This window comes from Salmo salar, chromosome 26 (genome assembly GCF_965601325.2).
Source record: "Salmo salar chromosome 26, fSalSal1, whole genome shotgun sequence".
NCBI classification, from domain to species: Eukaryota; Metazoa; Chordata; class Actinopteri; order Salmoniformes; family Salmonidae; genus Salmo; species Salmo salar.
In genome coordinates, this window is record NC_138316.1 from 7,195,782 (window position 1) to 7,223,186 (window position 27,405).

The 27,405-nt window shown below is 45.2% G+C and overlaps 1 protein-coding gene across 2 annotated transcripts in view; it reads left to right on the forward strand.

Annotated features, from left to right (window-relative positions):
- brsk2b (BR serine/threonine kinase 2b) overlaps positions 1 to 27,405 on the forward strand; it is a 199,601-nt gene that overhangs the window by 97,434 nt on the left and 74,762 nt on the right. The gene's annotated exons all lie outside the window — the stretch shown is intronic.

Here is a 27,405-nt window from a genome sequence, read left to right on the forward strand (position 1 = left end):
CCGCATAGAGAAAGGGTTACAGGCAGCCATGGGTGACAAATGTTCTTAATAAAAACACCCTGGCTGGTGTGTGTGTGTGTGTGTGTGTGTGTGTGTGTGTGTGTGTGTGTGTGTGTGTGTGTGTGTGTGTGTGTGTGTGTGTGTGTGTGTGTGTGTGTGGACTAAATATCATGACTCCAGTGGGCCCACTAGGAATGGGGGAGATTTTCTGTTGACAAAGCACATGCTTTACTTTCCCTCATTCCCATGGTCACCCCTCAGTAGGGCAGTTAAACATGTGTGTGGTTTGTCAGTCTGCGCAGGAGTGTCTAGGTTGCTGTGCACATGCGTGTGTGCACTGTGCACTAACCAAGGCAGTGGAAAGAAAGAGTGGAGTTTGGTAAGATGTGAGTGTGTGTGTGTGTGTGTGTGTGTGTGTGTGTGTGTGTGTGGTGTGTGTGTGTGTGTGTGTGTATACAGTAATATTGTAAATAAAAAATATATGAAATAATTTGTGAAAGTGCAAACACACTCTTGCCCTCTCATATGGTGTGTACGGTGTGTGTGTACAGTGTGTACAGTGTGTGTGTGTGTGTGTGCAGTTAGCATGGCAGCAGTCAGCTAAACGGGCCATTTCAGAGCTGCTGCCTCTCCTTTCCGCTGATGTTGTTTTTTCAGCCTAATGAGAGAACAAGTGGGATGGAGAGAATGGGAGAAAAGAGGGGACCATTACTCCACCCATCACGCCTACTCAAACACTTTTACCCTCTCACTCTTCATTTCCACGGCCTTGGTTTGGTTGGGTAATGGGTCGTTAACTCTGATTAGGGTGTGTGTGTGTGTGTGTGTGTGTGTGTGTGTGTGTGTGTGTGTGTGTGTGTGTGTGTGTGTGTGTGTGTCTGAAGTTAGTTTGAGTTGAATTACACATTTTCCCTCATTCTATCAGGCTTTATATTTCAAATGTGTTCAAATCTTTCTTTCCTCTCTTTCTCTCTCTCTCTCTCTCTCTCGCTCTCTCTCACTATATATATATATATTTCTCTCTCTCTCTTTCTCTCTCTCTCTACTCTGCCAGTCTCAACATCTGAGGGGCGTGTTGTCATAGGAACAGGGAGTGATTGGCTTTGAAAAGGGGAGGGGAGAAAATGACGTCTTCCCAGCATGAGTTATTGGCCGTCTGTCTTTCCCCCTACACAATGCAGATCCACCAGACAACACACCACACGCGCACTCCGAGACAACAACATGTTTAAAACATATTCCCTTCCTCTGTTGTCTCGCCTCAAAACTCATTCGTACTTTGGCATTTTCAAAAGGTTTGATTTTCAACGCAAAGTGTACTCCTGAATCCTGATGTGTTTCTTTGTTTAAAAGGCTGTTGCCGCAGGTACACTAGATCTGTTTTTTCATCTTTTCAGTTTGTTATTGTGTGTGTGTGTGTGTGTGTGTGTGTGCACGCGTACACGTGCGCATGTCTTTCTACCCCTCATTCCGTACTCCCCTGGTCTCTAACTTATTTTCCTTCTCTCCCTTCATCGAAAATGAAAGACAAAACCTATTTCTTGTCTACTCTCTCTCATGTTGGGACTAACACTGTTCTCCATCCCTCCTTCCTCTTTGTTTGTCTCACTCATCTCTCTCCATCTCTCTCTGGCTTTTGTAGCAGTATTAGCATGGCATTTGCATGTGTTTCTGCATTTTGCGTATGTGTGCGTGTGGTCCTAGACTGATGGTGTGTTTGTAACAGCTGAAGTCAGTCTGAGCACACACAGACCAGCGACTTGACATTTAGAGACCGGAGGAGACGAGAGGTTGCAGAGCCAGAGTACACCACCTACATCATCTCCAGCACCCTCCTGTGTTAATGATGTCATCCCTGGCATTTAGACTAAGAATATCGAGTGAGAATCATTGGAAATGATACAACAGAACTGTAGTCACATGTTCTATATATTTACAATCATCTAATCTCACTCCATATTACAACTTCCTACTCTGCTCTATGGATATAGCTATACTATAATGCAGCCAGGTCACACCAAATCCACTGCAGTATGTTTTTCCAGGTCCCCAGGGACGTCGGGAGATGCCTTGTGCATGCATGCAATGTCAATATCATCCACTAGGTGCAACGCGAGTGCTTGTTACCATCTAGTAGACTCGCGTTAGGGTGTTGTAGATGGGGATAGAGGAAGGGTTTAAAATGTGAGCTACAACTCTGAGGATTGTGGGTTCAATCCCAGTTCTGGGCACTTGTTTTTAGTTTTTCTTTTTTTCAGTTTGAACCCTTTCCCAAACCTTAACCCTTACCTTAATCACTCCGAATTAATGCCTAAACTTAACTGTCAAGTTTTTTTGGTTTGAACCCTATCCCAAACCTTATTGAAATTGTTTTTATTTTACCTTTATTTAACTAGGCAAGTAAGTAAATTCTTATTTCACAATGACAGCCTACACCGGCCAAACCAGGACAACGCTGGGCCTATTGTGCGCCATCTATGGGACTCCCAATCACGGCCGGATGTGATACAGCCTTAACCCTTACCTACTTTAACGTCACCCATAGATGTTTATCCACACCCGCCTGGACAAATATTGAATACTGAAGTGAGACCGTGAGATCTTGTTGTATAATGAATCTTCACTTCTCCTACAGTGACACAAGCTGTGGGGTTAGAACATACACAGAGGTGTGGATGTCCATTGATGTCCATTGATGTACAACACACGTGTGTGGGCACAGGCACACTGTACAGTGTGAATTGTATTTTATGTCTGTGAGTGTGTGTGTGTGTGGGTGTGTGTGTTTGTGTGTGTGTGTGTGCGCCTGTGTGTGTGTCGTCCCAGGCTCAGCAAGGGGTATGGCATCCAGAATTTAGTCCTAAGGGAACATTTAGCATTTGTAAGCCAGGGAGATGGTGGAGATGGGAGGGAGGGAGAGGGAGACAGTCAAGGTGGTAGGGGTGGATGGAGTGTGGCGAATGGAGGGATGGTGGCAGGGATGAGGAGAGGGGGGCTAGCGGCTGTTAGAGGACCTCCTGGTGAGACCAGATAAGTGTAGAAAATATGTCATGATGGCAGGAAATTGGTTGTGAGACGGGGGGGGGGGGGGGGGGTTATGTGTAAAATATAAACTCAGCAAAAAAATAAACGTCCCTTTTTCAGGACCCTGTCTTTCAAAGATAATTCATAAAAATCCAAATAACTTCACAGGTCTTCATTGTAAAGGGTTCAAACACAGTTTCCCATGCTTGTTCAATGAACCATAAACAATTAATGAACATGCACCTGTGGAACGGTCGTTAAGACACTAACAGCTTACAGACGGTAGGCAATTAAGGTCACAGTTATGAAAACTTAGGACACTAAAGAGGACTTTCTACTGACTCTGAAAAATACCAAAAGAAAGATGCCCAGGGTCCCTGCTTATCTGCGTGAACATGCCTTAGGCAAGGAGGCATGAGGACTGAGGATGTTGCCAGGGCAATAAATTGCAATGTCCGTACTGTGAGACGCCTAAGACAGCGCTACAGGGAGACAGGACAGACAGCTGATCGTCCTCGCAGTGTCAGACCACGTGTAACAACACCTGCACAGGATCGGTACATTCGAACATCACACCTGCGGGACAGGTACAGGATAGCAACAACAACTGCCGAGTTACACCAGGAACGCACAATCCCTCCATCAGTGCTCAGGCTGTCCGCAATAGGCTGAGAGAGGCTGGACGGAGGGCTTGTAGGCCTGTTGTAAGGCAGGTCCTCACCAGACATCACCGGCAACAACGTCGCCTATGGGCACAAACCCACCGTTGCTGGACCAGACAGGACTGGCAAAAAGTGCTCTTCACTGACGAGTCGCGGTTTTGTCTCACCGGGAGTGATGGTTGGATTCGCGTTTATCGTCGAAGGAATGACTGTTACACCGAGGCATGTACTCTGGAGCGGGATCTATTTGGAGGTGGAGGGTCCGTCATGGTCTGGGGGCGGTGAGTCACAGGATCATCGGACTGAGATTGTTGTCATTGCAGGCAATCTCAATGCTGTGTGTTACAGGGAAGACATCCTCCTCCCTCATGTGGTACCCTTCCTGCAGGTTCATCCTGACATGACCCTCCACCATGACAATGCCACCAGCCATACTGCTCGTTCTGTGCGTGATTTCCTGCAAGACAGGAATGTCAGTGTTCTGCCATGGCCAGCGAAGAGCCCGGATCTCAATCCCATTGAGCACGTCTGGGACCTGTTGGATTGGAGGGTGAGGGCTAGGGCCATTCCCCCCCAGAAATGTCTGGGAACTTGCAGGTGCCTTGGTGGAAGAGTGGGGTAACATCTCACAGCAAGAACTGGCAAATCTGGTGCAGTCCATGAGGAGGAGATGCACTGCAGAAGTTAATGCAGCTGATGGCCACACCAGATACTGACTGTTACTTTTTTTTACCCCCTTTGTTCATGGACACATTATTCCATTTCTGTTAGTCACATGTCTGTGGAACTTGTTCAGTTTATGTCTCAGTTGTTGAATCTTGTTATGTTCATACAAATATTTACACATGTTAAGTTTGCTGAAAATAAACGCAGTTGACAGTGAGAGGACATTTGTTTTTTTGCTGAGTTTAATAGGAGAAGCCACTGTCGAGGTTTTCTTGATCTTGGTCTTAACGTCTCTTGCTTGACTAGAATCATTTCATCTCTGCTCTCAACGAGTGGCTGACTTAGTTAATGGTGTCCATACTTAGTTAATTGTGTTGATACTACTGAGTACTTTTTTTACACACTGTGTGTGTGTTTGTGTGTGCGTATGTATGTGACTGTTTATATGCATTTACAGCTTAGTGAGTCTATATCGTGTTTGTGCGTGCGTGTATACATGTGTGCGAGCATGCTTGTGCGTGTCTATGTTTGAGCCCTTGAGAGCGAGAGAGATGGCGCTGGTGGAGGGGGGTGTTACCGGGTGAGGAGGCTAAAGAGAAAAAGGGGGATAAAATTAAAGAATACAGATTGCAATCCGCCACAGAGAGAGCATCTGCCCTTTCTTGATGAATCACAGCTGACCTTAATCTGCTTACCCTGACATCGCCATGACAGCACCATCACTTCCCCTTCTCTCTTTCTCTCTCTCCCTCTCTCTCTCTCTCTCTCTCTCTCTTTCTTGCTCTTTCTCTCTCTCTCTCTCTCTCTCTCTCTCTCTCTCTCTCTCTCTCTCTGTCTCTCTCTCTCTTCCTCAATTAAATTCAATTTGAAAGGCTTTATTGGCATGGAAACGTGTTTACATTGCCAAAGTAAGTGAAATAGATAATAAACAAAAGTGAAATAAACACAAAAATTCCAAAGGACTGGAGTCCTTTCAAATGTCTTATGGCATTTACAATGTCTCTATTCCTTTGGAACTCTCTCTCTCTCCTCTCTCTCTCTCTCGTGCTTTCTCTCCCCATCTTTCTCTATCTCTCTGAACCCCCCCCCCCCTCTATTTCTTTCTATTTTTCTCTATTTTTCTTGCTCTCTCGCTGTATGATTATGCTATAATGTATTCTGTGTAATGTAGTCATCATCATTGCAGCTGGGAACAGGGGAGACGCTCAGCTAGCTATTTCTCAGCCCGTCACCTCCAGAACTCTCATATGAGAATGAATGGCCTTCATATGCTCTCTCCCCAGCCCTGGCTAGTTATCATTTACATACCACGAGGAGACCTTGGAGTTACAGAGTGCAGACTAACTCTATGAGTCTTTTTTATTTCATATACAGTATTTGCATAGATACGCTTTGATTGGAAACTAGATGGAAACATACGAGTCAAACCATTGTTACTAATAAACAATCTAAAGCTTTCAACGAGGTACTCAATTCAATCCAATCCTCAAATCAACTTTAAGTAATTAATAAGTAATTGTTAAACATGACACTATGTAGTGACAATCATAATATGGTGGTCTCCCATCTGAATGAGTGTGGCGTGACTGCATCAATTACCCAGTATTCCCAATGTGTACGCAGAACATCCTCCAGCCAACTCACATTACGCCAACACAGCACGACTCTGCTTACAGTTCTCAGCTCCAGACTCATTCAGGCTCCTTCAAAACTAAAAACAGTCAAACATCCCATCCCCTCTCTCATTCTCTCTCTACTCCTACAGTAGGCTGTCCTCTCAAAGCTCATTGGAGAAGGAGGTCCAGGGGAGGGACCTTGGATCCTCTCCTCCAATGTGCTTTGAGACAAATTGAGGAAACAAGAACTGAGGAAGCAAGGATTTGACAGCTCGTAACGTTTTCGGACACAGTCCTCGTTATCACAGCAACAGATGGTGGTTTGATTTCTGAGAGAATGTTCCAATTGACGTCCCTCTCCATGGCCCTGAGCTCCGTATTGCATTTCAATTAAAGTGGGATTTGGAAGAGCTGCGAACAAGCGGCTCCCAAATCAATCCTTATAATTCATTAAGAATGCTCAGCCCACGCAGAGCTAGGCCATTGATTGGTCAGGAGAGGCCGGATGGTGTGATTATTGGACGTGTGTGTGTGTGTGTGTGCGTGTGTGTGTGTGCGGGTGCTTGTGTGTTGTGTGTGTTTACCCCTGAGTAACTTTCAGAGGATGCAGAGAGATGAATGTCAGTCAGTTTGGCCTTCCTTGGACATCTTTGTGTGAGCGAGAGAGAGGGTGTGCGTGTGTAATCCTCTGCCGTAGGATAGCCTGTAGGATTATCTGGTTCATTCACACTGTGTCGACCGAGGAGCAGCTTGTTTGATTCAATGATGTATGGTGTTGAGGATCTGTGAAGGTGCTATTGACTCACCTTGAACCCACACACTCTTCAGCGTATGACCTTAGTCATTGTCTATCACACTGTAGAAGACTTCTCTGAAAGAGCAGAGCCATTGACACCACATCTCAATTATTCTGTAACTCAGGAGGAAGGCTTTCATCCATCTTGTCTCTCAACCCACCTACATCATACATACTACATCGTTAGTAGTCCTTACTAATGAACACATCACTGGTTCTCAGTGTATCTTTAATCTCTAGAGATCCTCACTAGTTTTATTACAGGGCTCTGTGTATCCTCTGACCACATGCCAATACACACACAGGCACACACACACAAACACAAAGTTTAGTTTTAGTTTAGTTTATTAATTCGACCATTTAAAAAAAAAAAAACACACATAGAACTTGAAAAAGCCACACATGCACATGAGTAAAATCATTGAGGATAACACACAATAAAGTCTGGGACTTATTTCCATTGTGGTCCTCTTGAGACAAGATGAAGACAAACAAACACACACACTGAGGAATGATACTGCAGCAGACGCACAGCTGTTCAGGACCAGGTCCCTCTGTGGAGATGGTGAATGGATGGGTGAGCTGAGCTCGCTCATGGGTTCAGTATGACAGCAACATCAGTTGACGAAGACCTCTCCATACAGTGCCCTCGTTTATGGTGTGTGTGTGTGTGTGTGTGTGTGTGTGCGCACGTGTGTTTCTGTGTGCGTGTGTGTGCAAATGCACATTTCATGAAGAGGGAGTTGGTGGGCTGTGTTAGGGAGATTACAGACTTCCTGTGGAAGAATTTTCCATTGATCCCAGTGCTCAGAACACTGCTAGTGGGAGAGAGGAAGAGCCTAAGCATTACCGATCTATTAACACGTGAGACACTGATTGGAGTGTATGTGTGTGTGTTCGTGTGTATGTGTGTGTGTTCATGTGTGTGTGCATGTGTGAGTGTAAGAGAGCGAGCGAGAGAGAGAGAGAAATAATTAGAGAAAGGGAGAGTGAGGCTCCACATATTTTTGTGCGTACCATTATGCGTTCATTCATATGTATCCCTGTAATGTGTATGAGAGTGCATTGTGTATGGTTTTGCATATCTGTGTCTAGTTTTGCATATGGATTTTTTTCTTAATGACTTTGTGTTGGTGATAATGAACCTGTGTTAATCCCTCAGAGTTAATGCATAGACACAGTAGCTAAATCCCTGAGATAAGTGAGACCATTGGTGTTAATGGAGAGACCCTAAAATGGCGCCGGAGCAGAAGGCAGACGTTTTACCCTCAACGATTGTGTTTTTGACGTGCCCTCAACCGATTGTGTTTTTTTGTTTGTTTATCTGCGTTGTTTGTAACTTATTTTTTTACTCATTTTGTACATAATGTTGCCGCTACCGTCTCTTGTGAACGAAAATAACTTCTAGACATCAGGACAGCGATTACTCACCACGGACTAGCAGAATCCTTGTTCTTCTTTCACGACACTGATGAGCCCAAGGTGCAGGATATACGGCTCCCTCGGGAACAGGCCTCGAGCCCCGTGATCTGCGTGAAGAGGAGGCGGAGAAAGAGAGGCTGGAGAGCGGGCTGCCTGCTGGGAAGGCGATCGAATAAACCTCCACTTCCCTCAATTCTGCAAGCAAATGTGCAATCTTTGGACAATAAAATCGCCGAGTTACGCTTAAGATTAACTACCAACAGGGACATTAAAAACTGTAACATCTTATGCGTCACAAAGTTGTGGCTGAATGACGACAACATCAACATACAGCTGGCTGGTTAAACGATGTACCGGCAGGATAGAACAGCGGCATCTGGTAAGACAAGGGGCGGCGGTCTATTTATTTTTGTAAACAACAGCTGGTGCACGATATCTAAGGAAGTGTCGAGCTATTGCTCGCCTGAGGTAGAGTTTCTCATGATAAGCTGTAGACCACGCTGCCTACCGAGAGTGTTTTCATCTGTACTCTTTGTAGATGTTTACATACCACCACAGTCAGAGGCTGGCACTAAGATAGCATTGAATGAGCTGTATTCTGCCATAAGCAAACAAGAAAACGCTCACCCAGAGGCGGCGCTCCTAGTAGCCGGAGACTTTAATGCAGGGAAACAGTTTTACCAAATTTCTATCAGCATGTTAAATGTGCAACCAGAGGGAAAATAACTCTGGACCACCTATACTCCACACACAGAGATGCATACAAAGCTCTCCCTCACCCTCCATTTGGCAAATCTGGCCATAATTCCATCCTCCTGATTCCTGCTTACAAGCAAAAATTAAAGCTGGAAGCACCAGTGACTAGATCAATAAAAACGTGGTCAGATGAAGCAGATGCTAAGCTACAGGACTGTTTTTCTAGCACAGACTGGAATATGTTCCGGGATTCCTCCAATGGCATTGAGGATTACACCACATCTGTCATTGGCTTCATCAATAAGTGCATCGATGACCCACAGTGACCGTACGTACATACCCCAACCAGAAGCCATGGATTACAGGCATCATCCACACTGAGCTAAAGTCTAGAGCTGCCACTTTCAAGGAGCGGGACTCTAACCTGGAAGCTTATAAGAAATCCCGCAATGCCCTCCGATGAACCATCAAACAGGCAAAGCATCAATACAGGAGTAAGAGCTGCCCAGTGACACAAGACTACCAGACGAGCTGAACTACTTCCATGCTGGCTTCGAGGCAAATAACACTGAAACATGCATGAGAGCACCAGCTATACCGGAAGACAGTGTGATCACGCTCTCCACAGCCGATGTGAGTAAGACCTTTAGACAGGTCAACATTCACAAGGCCGCAGGGCCAGACAGATTACCAGGACATGTACTGCGAGCATGCGCTGACCAACTAGCAAGTGTCTTCACTGACATTTTCAACCTCTCCCTGTCTGAGTCTGTAATACCAACATGTTTGTACCGACTCCGTGAAGCACCATAGTGCCTGTGCCCAAGAACACTAAGGTAACCTGCCTGATCACCGACAACAACGAGACAGCCTATAGGGAGGAGGTCAGAGACCTGGCCATGTGGTGCCAGGACAACAACCTCTCCCTCAACGTGATCAAGACAAAGGAGATTATTGTGGACTACAGGAAAAAGGGGACCGAGCACGCCCCCATTCTCATCGATGGGGCTGCAGTGGAGCAGGTTGAGAGCTTGAAGTTCCTTGGTGTCCACATTACTAACAAACTAACATGGTCCAAGCACACCATGACAGTCATGAAGCGGGCACAACAAAACCTCAGGAGACTGACAAGATTTGGCATGGGTCCTCAGATCCTCAAAAGGTTCTACAGCTGCACCATCGAGAGCATCCTGACTGGTTGCATCACTGCCTGGTATGGCAACTTCTCGTTTTCCGACCGCAAGGCACTACAGAGGGTAGTGTGTACGGCCCAATACATCACTGGGGCCAAGCTTCCTGCCATCCAAGACCTTTATACCAGGCGGTGTCAGAGGAAGGCCCTGAAAATTGTCAAAGACTCCAGCCACCCTAGTCATAGACTGTTCTCTCTGCTACCGCACAGCAAGCAGTACCGGAGCACCAAGTCTAGGTCCAAGAGGCTTCTAAACAGCTTCTACCCCCAAGCCATAAGACTCCTGAACATCTAATCAAATGGCTACCCAGACTATTTGCATTGCTCCCCCCTCCCCTCCACTGCCAATCTCTGTTGTCATCTATGTATAGTCACTTTAATTAACTCTACCTACGTGTACATACTACCTCAACTAACCGGTGCCCCCGTACATTGATTCTGAACCGGCACCCCCTTGTATATATTGTTATTTTTATACTGATGCTCTTTAATTACCTGTTACTTTTATCTCTTATTCTTATCCGTATTTTTTGAAACTGCACTGTTTAGGGGCTTGCAAGTAAGCATTTCACTGTAAGGTCTACACCTGTTCTATACAGCGCATGTGACTAATACATTTTGATTTGATTTGACTGTAGAAACAGTAGTGCTTTATTAACACATTATTACCAGGGATTTGAAAAGGATCAGTGAATAGGATCAAGTAGCCTATGCCTACCTGGCAGAGTGATATCATGATGAGTTGCATCAATCCAGTGGGCATTTGTTTTGCCATCTCTGCAATTACATGAGCGCTACAGAAACATTGCTAACCAACGGTCTCTTGCTAGTGCCACCTACATTAAAATGGTAACTACACCCCAAAATCCTAATGTATTATTCATTTTTTCCAGACCTCCAAAGTGGTCTCCTGATGCGGTTTAACCTCTATGGGCTAGGTGGGACGCTAGCGTCCCCCCCGTGGTGCACTCCATCAACAGCAGGTGCATTTCAAGAGCGGCAAATTTGAATCCAAATAAATGTCAAAATTCAAATTTTTCAAACATACAACTATTTTACACCCTTTGAAAGATAAACATCTCCTTAATCTAACCACGTTTTACGATTTCAAAAATGTTTTACGGCGAAAGCATAAATTTAGAGTATGTTAGGACAGTACATTTACAAGAGTTGTGTGTAATGTTTTGTCAATTCAAAGACAGGGTCACCAAAACCATAAAACCAGCTAAAATGATGCACTAACCTTTTACAATCTCCATCAGATGACACTCCTAGGACATTATGTTAGACAATGCATGCATTTTTAGTTCTATCAAGTTCATATTTATATCCAAAAACAGCGTTTTACTATGGCATTGATGTTGAGGAAATCGTTTCCCTCCAATAACCGGCAGTCAAGTCAACACCACAAATTAAATAATTAAAATTAGAAAACATTGGTAAAATATTATATTGTCATTTAAAGAATTATAGATTTACATCTCTTGAACGCAATCAACTTGCCAGATTTAAAAATAACCTTACTGGGAAATCACACTTTGCAATAATCTGAGCACTGCGCCCAGAAAAATACGCGTTGCGATACAGACTAGACGTCATGTTGGGGAGATCTAAAATCGAAAATACTATGTAAATAATCCATTACCTTTGATTCTCTTCATCAGATGTCACTTCCAGGTATCACAGGTCCATAACGAATGTAGTTTTGTTCAAAAAAGCTCATCATTTATGTCCAAAAATCTCCGTCTTGTTAGAACATGATCTAAGCCAGCCGGACTTCTCGTCATGAACGAGGGGAAAAAATATATTTACGTTCGTTCAAACATGTCAAACGTTGTATAGCATAAATCATTAGGGCCTTTTTTAACCAGAACATGAATAATATTCAAGGTGGACGAATGCATACTCTTTTATAACGTATTGGAACGAGGGTACCCAACATGAACTCGCGCGCCAGGTGTCTAATGGGACATCATCGTTCCATGGCTCTTGTTCGGTCAGATCTCCCTCCAGAAGACTCAAAACACTTTGTAAAGGCTGGTGACATCTAGTGGAAGCAATAGGAAGTGCCAAAATATTCCTCAGCCCCTGTGTTTTTCAATGGGATAGGTTTAAAGGTAATACAACACATCAGGTATCCACTTCCTGTCAGAAAATGTCTCAGGGTTTTGCCTGCCAAATGAGTTCTGTTATACTCACAGACACCATTCAAACAGTTTTAGAAACTTTAGAGTGTTTTCTATCCATATGTAATAAGTATATGCATATTCTAGTTACTGGGTAGGATTAGTAACCAGATTAAATCGGGTACATTTTTTTTATCCAGCCGTGCAAATACTGCCCCCTAGCCCTAACAGGTTAAGCATTGTTGTGGAATTAGATCATCTAAACTATTAGATTTTTTTTTTAACTCTCATGCTGTCTCTGATTCATATATGATTCTGTTTTCACTGAATACTAACACAGTCTGTTCGGCTAATGATAGAGCTAGAGGGAGTGGAAAGAGAGGGACAAAGGATAGAGGGAATAGGGATAGAAAGAGGGAAGGATGCAGCGAGAGGGGAAGAGAGAACATCTGCACTCCTCCAGCTACTCTAAAGAAATGGTTATGATGCATGACGCACACAAACACACACGTACACACACACACACTCTCATATTCCTCACAGGGGGATGCCACTTGCGCTTTTGACGTACCCTGTCTCGTTAGCACTGATTAGCCCAATCATGAACTACATTCATCCTCAGCCAACTACACTACCCACAATTCCCTCTGGAAACCACAGGCCGTCTTAACCAATCAGAGCCTGAGATGCTGGGACTGGGACTTAGCCTACAATAGTCCATCAATCACATCTATTAGCCTGAGTAGCACATTGTTTTATAACAACTGATTATAATGGTGCGACTGATGGCGCAGACAGACATGGAAGTTCTGCTTATAGCTCCTAAGCAACTTTGCAGTCATTTGTTTTTTTTGTGTGTTATTTGTTACGTATCCCAGAACGTTTTTTTGTGTTATTACATACAGCCGGAAATAACTTTTAGATATCAGAGCGGCAGTAACTCACCAGCACTACGACCAGGAATACAGCTTTCCCGAATTGGATTCTTTGTTCGTACCCCCCAGGGCAATTTAACTTATCCAAGAGGCTACTCCAAGATGTAACCGGTGGAGAAGAGGTATTCGGGGTGGACATCTGGTCCGACCATCCACTGCTTCCAAGTATATTACTTGCTAATGTTCAGTCTCTGGCCAATAAAGTAGACGAGCTCAGGGCGAGGATCTCCTTCCAGAGAGTCATCAGGGACTGTAACATACTCTGTTTCACGGAATCATGGCTCTCTCAGATATACTGTCCCCGTCCATACAGCCAGCTGGGTTCTCAGTACATCGCGCACACAGGAATAAAGATCTCTCTGGGAAGAAGAAAGGCGGTGGTGTATGTTTCATGATTGACATCTCATTGTGTGATTGTGATAATATACAGAAACTTAAGTCCTTTTGTTCACCCGACCTAGAATACCTCACAATCAAATGCCGACCGTATTACCTCCCAAGATAATTATCTTCGGTTATAGTCACAGCCATGTATATTCCCCCTCAAGCCGATACCACAACGGCCCTCAAGGAACTACACTGGACATTATGCAAACTGGAAACCACATATCCTGAGGCTGCATTGATTTTAGCTGGGGATTTTAACAAAGCAAATTTGAGGAAAACACTACCGAAGTTCTATCAACACATTGACTGTACTGTAGTACTCACTCTGGAAAAACACCGACCACTGCTTCTCCCCCTTCCGGGATGCCTACACAGTCCTCCTCCGCCCTCCCTTCGGTAAATCTGATCATGACTCCATTTTGCTCCTCCCTTCCTATAGGCAGAAACTCAAACAGGAAGTACCCTGGCTAAGGTCTATTGAACTCTCGTCTGACCAATCGGAATCCATGCTTCAAGATTGTTTTGATCACGTGGACTGGGATATGTTCCGAGTAGCCTCTGAGAATAACATTGACGTATACACGGACATGGTGAATGAGTTCATCAGGAAGTGTATAGGGGATGTTGTTTCCACTGTGGCTATTAAAACCTTCCCAAACCAGAAACCGTGGATAGATGGCAGCATTCGCGCAAAACCGAAAGTGCAAACCACCGCATTTAACCATGGCAAGGTGACTGGGAATATGGTTCAACACAAACAGTGTAGTTATTCCCTCCGTAAGGCAATCAAACAGGCAAAATGCAAGTACAGAGACAAAGTGGAGTCGTAATTCAACGGCTCAGACATGAGACGTATGTGGCAGGGTCTACAGACAATAAAGGATTACAAAAGGAAAACCAGCCACGTTGCGGACACTGACGTCTTGCTCCCAGACAACACTTTCTTAGCCCGCTTTGAAGATAACACAGTTCCACTGACGCGGCCCACTCCCATGGACTGTGGGCTCTCGTTTTCCATGTCCGACGTGAGTAAGACATTTATGCGTGTTAACCCTCGCAAGGCTGCCAGCCCAGACAGCATCCCTAGCTCCATCCTTAGAGCATGCGCAGACCAGCTGGCTGGAGTGTTTATAGTCAGGCCGCACCCGCAGGGCTCCCCAGAGGGTGGGTCAGCCCAATGCATCACCAGGGGCACACTGCCTTTCCTCCAGGACATCTACAGCACCCGATGTCACAGGAAGGCCAAAAAGATCATCAAGGACATCAACCACCCGAGCCATGGCCTGTTCACACCACTATCATCCAGAAGGCGAGGTCAGTACAGGTGCATCAAAGCTGGGACCAAGAGACTGAATAACAGCTTCTACAGTTTCTTGCAAAAGTATTCATCCCCCTTGATGTTTTTCCTATTTTGTTGCATTACAACCTGTCATTTAATGGGTTTTTAATTTGGATTTCATGTAATGGACATTCACAAAATAGTCCAAATTGGTGAAGTGAAAAAAAAGTAAAAATTAAAAGGGGTGTGTGCATATGTATTCACCCCCTTTGCTATGAAGCCCCTAAATAACATCTGCTGCAGCCAATTGCCTTCAGAATTCACATAATTTGTTAGATTCCACACAGGTGGACTTTATTTAAGTGTCACATGATCTCAGTATATATACACCTGTTCTGAAAGGCCCCAGAGTCTGCAACACCACTAAGAAAGGGGCACCACTAAGCAAGCGGCACGATGAAGACCAAGGAGCTCTCCAAACAGGTCAGGGACAAAGTTGTGGAGAAGTACAGATCAGGGTTGAGTTATAAAAAAAAGAAACAAAACTGAACATCCCACGGAGCAACATTGAATCCATTATTAAAAAATGGAAAGAATATGGCACCACAACAAACCTGCCAAGAGAGGGCCACCCACCAAAACTCATGGACCAGGCAAGGAGGGCATTAATCAGAGAGGCAACAAAGAGACCAAAGATAAGCCTGAAGGAGATGCAAAGCTCCATAGTGGAGATTGGAGTATCTGTCCATAGGACCACTTTAAGCCATACAGAGTTGGGCTTTACAGAAGAGTGGCCAGAAAAAAAGCCATTGCTTGAAGAAAGAAATAAGAAAACCCGTTTGGTGTTGGCCAAAAGGCATGTGGGAGAACCCCCAAACATATGGAAGAAGGTACTCTGGTCACATGAGACTAAAATGTAGCTTTTTGGCCATTAAGGAAAACGCTATCTCTGACGCAAACCAAACACCTCTCATCACCCCGAGAATACCATCCCCACAGTGAAGCATGGTGGTGGCAGCATCATGCTGTGGGGATGTTTTTCATCAGCAGGGACTGGGAAACTGGTCAAAATTGAAGGAACGATGGATGGTGGTAAATACAGGGAAATTCTTGAAGGGAACTGTTTCAGTCTTCCAGAGATTTGAGACTGGGACGGAGGTTCACCTTCCAGCAGGACAATGACCATAAGCATACTGCTAAAGCAACACTCAAGTGGTTTAAGAGGAAACATTTAAATGTATTGGAATGGCTTAGTCAAAGCCCAGACCTCAATCCAATTGAGAATCTGTGGTATTACTTAAAGATTACTGTACAGTAGCAGAACCCATCCAACTTGAAGGAGCTGGAGCAGTTTTGCCTTGACGAATGGGCAAAAATCCCAGTGTCTAGATGTGCCAAGCTTATAGAGACATACCCCAAGAAACTTGCAGCTGTAATTGCTGCAAAATATGGCTCTACAAAGTATTTACTTTAAGGGGGTGAATAGTTATGCACGCTCAAATTTTCTTTTTTGGGGGGCTTATTTCTTGTTTGTTTTACAACAAAAAATATTTTGCATCTTCAAAATGGTAGGCATGTTGTGTAAATCAAATGATACACACCCCCCAAAATCCATTTTAATTCCAGGTTCTAAGGCAACAAAATAGAAATGCCAAGGGGGTGAATACTTTCGCAAGCCCCTGTATCTAAAGGACGTTAGACTGTTAAATAGCCATCACTAGCCGGCTACCCCCCGGTTACCCAACCCTGCACTTTAGAGGCTGCTGCCCTATATACATAGACATGGAATCACTGGTCACTTTGATAATGTCAAGGGGTGAGTGTAGCTGGTGCATGGAAGTCAGGCACAGGAGAGCAGAGATGAGTGGACAAAGCACTTTACTTAGGCAATCATCTGAACAGAACGCAACCGCGTCACACAACAAATGCCCAAAGAACAAGTAAGGCAGCACAAAGTACAAAACCCAAGTACAAAGTACTGGCTGCCCCAAAGCACGGGTAATAAAACAAAAAACCCGGCGCTAACCAGCCGGAAGCGTGCCAACCTTGACAATAAACAATTTCACACACAGACATGTGGGGAACAGAGCTCTTTTTAGCATCCAAGGCATTGACAAAATAATTAACAACTAGCATGGTTGCTGTGGTAGTACTATGCCCAGGCCAAACCCTGATTGGTTTATATGAAAAATTCAATTATCAGATAAAAAGGAACAAAGTTGTACATTAACAAAGGATTCAAGAATCTTAGCTAAACAAGGTAGTCTTGAAATGGGGCGATAGTTGTCAAGATCATTTGTATCCCCACCCTTATGGAGTGGCAGCACATATGCAGATTTCCATGCTTTAGGAATACTTCCTGATAACCATGTTAAATAAAAAATGTGGGCTACTGAGCCAGCAATAAAGGGAGTTGCACACTTAAGCAGACCAGGATCCAAATGATCAGCCCCTGTGGATTTTTTTTTGTCTAATGTTAGCAAAGCATCCAGGACTTCTTTGTCAGTGAATTTCCAAAAAGAAAACTCCTGACCAGCATTTTCAGTATCATTCAATAGATTTTCACCATCAACATCCAAACTACGCTTTTCAAGAGCTGGCTTTGAAATACATTCAAATATATTGCCTGCAGAGATAAAAAGGTGATTAAATGCATTAATGATATCAATTTTGTCAGTAATAGGGCCAGAATCTAAATTAACTTACTTTCATTAATCTGATGACTGTTATTTATCTAATCAAATAACTATGTTTACTTGTCACCCGATTAAATTAGAACAATTAACTTATTAGGATTTCGGACACCATGAGTGCGGTTCTTTAAAGAGTTACCATCTCCCGAATTAAACTCCAAAGGGTTTTACCTATCACATCCATAAACAGTAAATGTATTAATCATAACCTTGTATCATATCATCATTCTGAACAGTCGTAACCTTGCATCTGCAAATACCTGAGCCTTACTTATGATGCAGTACTACACAAATAAATTGGTTTAATTATTTATTTACTAGCTAACTAACACAGGATAAACTACTCACACTTATACTTTACACACGAACCCCCGCCCGCTTGGAGTAAGAAATCATGAATGTATTTACGTGAAAATCCTTGGTTTCTTTCGGTGGACAGGGCCTTCTTGGAAAGGGGTTTGGGCCTTTTCGCAGCACTCTTGTAAGGCTCTGATTGTCCAAAAGGGGTCCCCAACCATCTTCTACTGTTGTTCTCCTCTGCAGTCATCCGGTATCCGGTGACTTGTCGTGTAGTCATGAACAGAACTTCAGAGTTTATTCTACTTCCATTTGCTCTGGAAGATGCTTCTTTGAAGATAGGCTAGCTTTTCTAGATACTTTACTTAGGACAGCTAATCAGCCGTACCAGTGATTGTCCGGGAGGTGAGTTTATCGTCTCTACCTCGTGTTGAGATTCAGAGTTCAAACCACTTTAAAAGTGAACTGCAGCTCTACGTCTTGCTGGTATAATATGTTAATTCTTAACCCATCATTTTATACAGTTCGTTCAAAAGGAGCGGTTCCGTCAGGCTGACACGCTCTCTGACCTCACTCAAGGGGGTGGTGACTACTTACTGTGCACAGTTACAGAAACAATTTCCTCTTATAGTTTCTAAAATCACACCCTTCTCTTAACAAAAACACTTAGGGTCTTAGATTTTTAGTCTGGCAGTCCTTACCCTGGTCTAGTAGGTGTCCCGTGGACCAGGAAACTAGTGGGTTATGTAGCGCTAGCCTGGGTTACCCTAGGATAAGGGGGTTCTCGGGAGCAGTATCAACAGAAAACTAAGAGTCTCAGAGTGGTTCACCCCAACCTGCAGTAGAATGGGCTTGGTCTGATATTCCACCTGACCGGAGTCAATGGGGCATCCATCGAGGGCATGCATCTGCAGTATTGATCAATGAAATTATCCGCGGCCCCGCGTCCACAAAGGCTTGAATCTGGTGCTGACGGTTGTCCCAGTGGAGGGTTGCGGGTAGTAACAGACGGTGACTGGGTAGCTGGGAGGTAACTGCTCAGCTCATCAGGGTCTCTCCCTGTCCTGGCGAGCACTGGCGTTTCCCGTCAGCTCTGGACAGGTAGCACGGAGATGACCGAGACCTCTGCCATGGAGACAGCAGCCATGCTCCGGTGGGCTCAGACGAATGTGACCCCCCCCCCCCCCCCCCCAATGGCGAAGTCAGCAACTGGTCTGACCCTTTGGTGGAGGGTGAACAGTCGGCTGGCCACTTCTCGTCCGTCGACTGGTTGGTCAAACACTCGTCGCAGCTCGGCAGTGAATGTTACTATGGATCTGCAAGATGGAGGCTGCTCTTCCCACACGGCCGTTGCCCATGCCAGGGCCTTGCCCGAGAGTAGAGAGATGATGTAGTCGATCATGGCCTGATCTGTGTGGAATGAGGACGACTGTAGCTCAAACACCAGAGAACACTGAGTGAGGAACCCCTTGCATCCTCCCGGGTGGCCATCATTCCATTCGGGAGCTGGGATCTTGGGTTCCCGGCGCAGGTTCCCTGGAGGAACCACAATGATGTCTGTAGCACTGGGCGATGAGACCTGGGTATTGGTTCCTCCTTGGTTGGGGGCGTGCCATGGTTGGAGGGACTCAGAAAGTGCCCGACGGGTCCCAGAGATTTGGGAGAGCTGTTCTTGCTGCCGTCCTAACAGTTCTCCTTGGTGGGCTACCATATTCCGGATCTGGGTGATCTCGGCTGTGTCCATGTTGTGGCAGAAGCTTGCTGTGACGTGGTAAGGTTGGATCCAGCTGCAGAGGAGAGACCAGATGAGGAATCAGTGTTTAATTAAGGATAAACATAATACTCTACTGAGAAACGGTAGCCGCAGGATCACAGTGCACTTGAAAAAACAACAAAAAACAACAAACACTAAGTCTTGAAAACGCACACGGTAAACAATTCAAGCTTCTGCAACGAACCACAGAAAACACAGCTCTTTCAACATGGACAAAATCATGAAATAATAAGACACACCTGAGTCCAATAAAAGTCTCTAGTGTGGTCTCTGCTGCCCTCTGGTGCCAGGAGGAACCATGACAAAAACATTTGAGAAGTGGTTCAGAGGCAACTCTGGGTCAGGTATAGATTCAATACAACCAAAGTCACCAAAATAAAGGTCACTAAAAAAGGCCTGTTCATTGAAATGTTTAAAATTCCTCTTGTTGATAAAACGAGGTTTGGACCTAGGCATCCCTATATTCCTGACACATACAATGGGACAGTGGTCACTAATATCCAAAGCAAATTCCGTAGGGTCTTTTAAGTTTGGACGAGTAGGTTTTGTAATCAGTTAGGTCAAATTTAGATTAGTACAAAAATCCTTTAAACAGTCAGCATCCTGTGTTCCCCATGCAAGATAAAAAGCGATCTCCAGCGATCAACATCTCTGGGGTAGTAAAAATGTCAATTAAATCATTGAGTTTGTTTAGTACACACTTCTTGGCGGAGGGTGGACGATAGATTCCTATAACTGTTATTTCTGAATTTGAACCCAACTGAAGACTTAAAGCCAACAATTCAAGGACTGGAGGTAGCCTTTAACAGAGAGACAGAAATAAGATTATTTGTGTAAATAGCAACACCACCACCTTTGCCTTTCATATCAGCCCTAAACACATTGTAACCATCCAAAGCAACCTCAGAATCCAGGGTTTTATCAGTTAACCAGGTTTCAGATCAAATAAAAATATCAGGGTCTGCCTGAGAGGCCCAGATCTTGACATGATCCATTTTAGGTAATGAACTATGAATGTTAAGATGTAAACCTTTTCTGTATTTAAAGTCACACAGAGTTTCAATACAAGTTAGATTACTTTGAGTCTCCTGTTGTTCTGAAATCTCAAAGATTGGATTATACCTATTAGGAAAAGAAAACAAAGTAGGACTAGCAATTACATTTCTCCTGTTACCACCATTAGGCATGTCACCACTTTCAGATACAACATGTGAAACTCTCACAGTGACCAAAGAGGAGATGGTAAAAATGTACTTACATGTAATGCAAATATTGTCCTCACATCAATTTAGTTGACCAAGAACCTTTCCAATGTTTAATGACAACAGCCGGGAGCCGTTTTCACCGAGGTGAATTCCGTCTTCCACAAAGTAGCCTGGCCTATTCCAGAAGGGGTCAAAATTGTCAACGAAGGACATGCCCAAGTCCACTGGTGAAGAGACCAAAGACGGCTAAAACGGCGAGGAGATGGAATTGTTCTACAATTATATGTTCTGCTAATTTCTGAGCATTCTCCAAGAGCTGTAAGAAATGGTCTCTTACCTTTACAGATTTCACACGCATAATATCATTAGACCCAATATGCAACACAACTGTTTTCAGAGCAGAAATCTGTTTCTTGATGGTGGGCATGATTTCTAATAAATCCAATACCCTAGCTCCAGGAAAACAAAGTGTACAGGTATTTCGGACTTCCACCAATCTAACCATGGAGCTTCCCATAATAATGCTTGATGGCTGTTGTCCATTTCGAGCCGGAGCCCTCAGCCCAACCCTAGCCCCGCCAGGGGCTCCTCTATCTCGGCCCCCACAATTGACAGGAATAACAGACCCCGGTGAAGCTCGTCATAATATTTATATATTTCTTAATTCCATTCTTTTACTTTTAGATTTGTGTGTGAATTGTTAGATACTACTGCACTGTTGGAGCTAGGAACACAAGCATTTCACTACACCCGCAATAACATCGGCTAAATATGTGTATGTGACCAATAAAATGTGATTTGATTTGAATGGTAGAAGCTTCTTACAGCACAATACATCTTCTTGAGGGAGTTAGTCTTGGTACTGAACAGTGAAAATACATGATCATTTTCATCAGGTGTTGCACTATACACGCACCATGGTGTATGAAATATGCTACGGCTGGTTTAGTTCAAAGAGACCATTCGGTATGACGCGCGTACACAAAGACACCCACCGACCCACACACCCACCCCCCCACACACACACACACAAACACCCTCTCTCAGGAGCCTACAGGAGCAGCTGTAGACCTGACACGTTATCTCACCTAATTTCTCTAAGGTCTGTTGTGTGACCTCCTCACTTTATTACTACACATTAACACACCATATGTGGAATAATTGAGCATAATACATTGCGTTGTCTTTCTCCATCTCAATGGTAGGGTGGGGGGGTGGTTGTTTACCTTGTACATGGGTTTAATTACCGGCACTGAAGTGTGTGTGTGTGTGTCACTGATACAAGGCGATGACAGGGTGGATGATAGGGGGAGGGGGAGGTAGGGGCTTATTAGATATGACGGCAAAGGAATGGGATGCACCTCCATGCTTTTCCCTCCCCTACACTCCTCCATTCCGTCCTTCCATACGATTATGTCCGGATCCGCATTCCCCTTGTTTTCCAAAATTGACTTCACAGGAGTGTTCAGAACCATACCAACCCCACATATCATTTTGACAATTACAATTACCGTGTTTGTTTATTAGCGTTTTCAAACCCACTGTGCTGGAATTATATGTTCTATTTATAATTCTCTCATGTTGTAACCCCAAATCGTCCTCTATAGTTCCATACAAGCCTTTTAAATCGATTTTGGAATTTTCACTTATGATCTGGCAACCTCCCTTCTCTAATGATAGCCAAATTAATCTACCCATTACAGTTGCAATTTGGATGAGTTTTTGTCATCGGTAATAGTAAGTCAGTTGACCTTGAGTCTGTCTGTGGGAAAAGTGGGGGGTTTGGCAGGGTGGGTTTCCCTCAGGGGAAATGGGCTGGATAATCTGTCCTGTTTACTGGGAGATCGGCTAATAGGTAATAATCCAATCTAGCAACCCTAACCAAGAATAACCTCTCATTGTACTGATCATATGCACTTTATTAGTGATGTGTGTGTGTGTGTGTGTGTGTGTGTGTGTGTGTGTGTGTGTGTGTGTGTGTGTGTGTGTGTGTGTGTGTGTGTGTGTGTGTGTGTGTGTGCATACTGGTGCGGCATGCATATACAGTTGAGGTCGGAAGTTTACATACACCTTAGCCAAATACACTTAAACTCAGTTTTTCACAATTCCTGACATTTAATCCTAGTAAAAATTCCCTGTCTTAGGTCAGTTAGGATCACCACTTTATTTTAAGAATGTGAAATGTCAGAATAATAGTAGAGAGAATTATTTATTTCATCTTTTATTTCTTTCATCACATTCCCAGTGGGTCAGAAGTTTACATACACTCAATTAGTATTTGGTAGCACTGCCTTTAAATTGTTTAACTTGGGTCAAACGTTTCGAGTAGCCTTCCACAAGCTTCCCACAACAAGTTGGGTGACTTTTGGCCAATTCCTCCTGACAGAGCTGGTGTAACTGAGTCAGGTTTGTAGGCCTCCTTGCCCGCACACACTTTTTCAGTTCTGCCCACAAATGTTCTATAGGATTGAGGCTTTGTGATGGCCACTCCAATACCTTGACTTTGTTGTCCTTAAGCAATTTTGCCACAACTTTGGAAGTATGCTTGGGGTCATTGTCCATTTGGAAAACCCATTTGCGACCAAGCTTTAAGTTCCTTACTGATGTCTTGAGATGTTGTTTCAATATATCCACATAATTTTCCTGTCTCATAATGCCATCTATTTTGTGAAGTGCACCAGTCCCTCCTGCAGCAAAGCACCCCCACACATGATGCTGCCACCCCCGTGCGTCACGGTTGGGATGGTGTTCTTCGGCTTGCAAGACTCCCCCTTTTTCCTCCAAGCATAACGATGGTCATTATGGCCAAACAGTTTTTTGTTTCATCAGACCAGAGGACATTTCTCCAAAAAGTACGATCTTTGTCCCCATGTGCAGTTGCAAACCATAGTCTGGCTTTTTTATGGCGGTTTTGGAGCAGTGGCTTCTTCCTTGCTGAGCGGCCTTTCAGGTTATGTTGATATAGGATTCGTTTTACAGTGGATATAGATACTTTTGTAACTGTTTCCTCCAGCATTTTCACAAGGTCCTTTGCTGTTGTTCTGGGGATGATTTGCACTTTTCGCACCAAAGTATGTTCATCTCTAGGAGACAGAACGCGTCACCTTCCTGAGCAGTATGACGGCTGTGTGGTCCCATGGTGTTTATACTTGCGTACTATTGTTTGTACAGATGAACGTGGTACCTTCAGACGTTTGGAAATTGCTCCCAAGGATGAACCAGACTTGTGGAGGTCTACAATTTTTTTCTGAGGTCTTAGCTGATTTCTTTTGATTTTCCCATGATGTCAAGCAAAGAGGCCCTGAGTTTTAAGGTAGGCCTTGAAATACATCCACAGGTACACGTCCAATTGACTCAAATGATGTCACGGTTGTCGTAGGGTAATGCGGACGAAGACGCAGCGGGGAAATGTGCACTCATCTTCTTTTATTTCAACGGACAAAGAAGGTAAACCAAAATAAACACGTTCACAACAAAAACACAACGACTAATAACAGGCCGGTAAGGCACAGAGCTATACACAGCACAATCTCCCACAAAACACTAAAACAAACACATACCTATATATAGGACCCTCAATCAGAGGCAACTACAAAACACCTGCCTCCAATTGAGAGTCCAATCCCCAATTAACTAAGCATAGAAATACAAATTACTAGACTAAACATAGAAATAAATAACCATAGAACATTGCCCAAAACCCAGAATAATAAATCAAACACCCTACTAAACACACAACCACCCCGAACCACATAAAACAAATACCCCCTGCCACATCCTGACCAAACTACAATAACAAATAACCCCTATTGCTGGTCAGGACGTGACAGTACCCCCCCCCCCCCCCCCCCCCCACACACACAAAAAACAAAATCACCCTAAAACAAAAAAAAATCCCCTAAACTAAAGGGAGGGAAGGGAGGGTGGCTGCTGTCAACGACGGCTCCTGTGCTACACCCCCCCCTCCCCAACCCACCTATACTGGAGGTGGCTCAGGCTCAGGTCTACTTCCCCCACCCAACCTGTCCACCCCTGCAGAATACTCAGGGCTGTGGAGCGTGCTGGGTGCTCCGGACTGTAAGCCGACTCTGGAAGCTCCCGACTGTAGGCAGACTCACTCGGTTCCGATCTGTAGGCAGACTCACTCGGTTCCGGACTGTAGGCAGACTCACTCGGTTCCGGACTGTAGGCAGACTCACTCGGTTCCGGACTGTAGGCAGACTCACTCGGTTCCGGACTGTAGGCAGACTCACTCGGTTCCGGACTGTAGGCAGACTCACTCGGTTCCGGACTGTAGGCAGACTCACTCGGTTCCGGACTGCAGGCAGACTCACTCGGTTCCAGACTGCAGGCAGACTCACTCGGTTCCGGACTGCAGGCAGACTCACTCGGTTCCGGACTGTAGGCAGACTCACTCGGTTCCGGACTGTAGGGCGTCTCTCCTGGTTCCGGACAGTGGGCCGTCGCTCTTGGTTCCGGACAGTGGGCCGTCGCTCTTGTTCCGGACAGTAGGCCGTCTCTCTTGGTTCCGGACAGTGGGCCGTCTCTCTTGGTTCCGGACAGTGGGCCGTCTCTCTTGGTTCCGGACACTCTGGACGAGGCACTGTTGCCGGATACTCTGGACGAGGCACTGTTGCCGGACACTCTGGATGAGGCACTGTTGCCGGAAGAAATGGACGAGGCACTGTTGCCGGAAGTTCTGGATGAGGCACTGTTGCCGGAAGTTCTGGACGAGGTACTGTTGCCGGAAGTTCTGGACGAGGCACTGTCATCGGAAGCTCGGAACTGGGCTGACGCACTGGAAGCCTGATGCGTGGGGCTGGTAGTGGAGGTACCAGACTGGGGACACGCACCTCAGGGCTAGTGCGGGGAGCAGGAACAGGACGTACTGGACTGGGCTGATGCACTGGAAGCCTAGTGCGTGGGGCTGGTACTGGAGGTATCAGACTAGGGACACGCACCCCAAGGCTAGTGCGAGGAGCGGGAACAGGACGTACTGGACTGGGCTGACGCACTGGAAGCTTAGTGCGTGGGGCTGGTACTGGAGGTATCAGATTAGGGACACACACTAAGGCTAGTGCGAGGAGCGGGAACAGGACGTACTGGACTGGGCTGACGCACTGGAAGCTTAGTGCGTGGGGCTGGTACTGGAGGTATCAGATTAGGGACACACACTAAGGCTAGTGCGAGGAGCGGGAACAGGACGTACTGGACTGGGCTGACGCACTGGAAGCTTAGTGCGTGGGGCTGGTACTGGAGGTATCAGATTAGGGACACACACACTAAGGCTAGTGCGAGGAGCGGGAACAGGACATACTGGACTGGGCTGACACACTGGAAGCTTAGTGCATGGGGCTGGTACTGGAGGTATCAGACTAGGGACACACACACTAATGCTAGTGCGAGGAGCGGGAACAGGACATACTGGACTGGGCTGATGTACTGGAAGCCTAGTGCATGGGGCTGGTACTGGAGGTATCAGATTGGAAACACACACCTCAGGGCTAGTGCGTGGAGTGGGAACAGGACATACTGGACTGTGCTGATGTACTGGAGGCCTGGTGTGTGGTGCTGGTACTGTCTTCACCAGCCGGCTAGCACGCACCTCAGGACACGTATGGAGAGCTGACTCAGGTGACATCAATTTACGGACACGCTCTGTAGGGCGAATGTCGTGCCTAATACACCAACACAGTAGCTCTCTCATAGTTTTCATCTCCAATTTTCCCATCAACTCCTTAATAGTCTCTGCTTCGCTCACCTCCAATTTTACCCCGACTGGCTCTGGTACCATCCTCGGCTCCGCCGATCTGTCCATGTGCCCCCCCCAAAAAAAAATCTTGGGGCTGCCTCTCTGGTTTGAACGCTATCGGCGCGTACAAAGTCTCGTACCGATGCCTCTCCGCCTTGGCTGCCTCTATTTCCTCCGGAGGAAAACGGTAGTCCCCAGCCTGATGCCAAGGTCCAGCCCCGTCCAAAATCTCCTCCCAAGTCCAATTTCCATTATAGTCCATATCATTTTTCCGTTGCTCCTTACCCCGCTGCTTGGTCCTTGGTTGGTGGGAGATTCTGTCACGGTTGTCGTAGGGTAAAGCGGACCAAGACGCAGCGGGGAAATGTGCACTCATCTTCTTTTATTTCAACGGACAAAGAAGGTAAACCAAAATAAACACGTTCACAACAAAAACACAACGACTAATAACAGGCCGGTAAGGCACAGAGCTATACACAGCACAATCTCCCACAAAACACTAAAACAAACACATACCTATATATAGGACCCTCAATCAGAGGCAACTAGAAAACACCTGCCTCCAATTGAGAGTCCAATCCCCAATTAACTAAGCATAGAAATGCAAAATACTAGACTAAACATAGAAATACATAACCATAGAACATTGCCCAAAACCCGGAATAAATCAAACGCCCTACTAAACACACAACCACCCCGAACCACATAAAACAAATACCCCCTGCCACGTCCTGACCAAACTACAATAACAAATAACCCCTATTACTGGTCATGACGTGACAAATGATGCCTATCAGAAGCTTCTAAAGCCATGACATCATTTTCTGGAATTTTCCAAGCTGTTTAAAGGCACAGTCAACTTAATGTATGTAAACGTCTGACC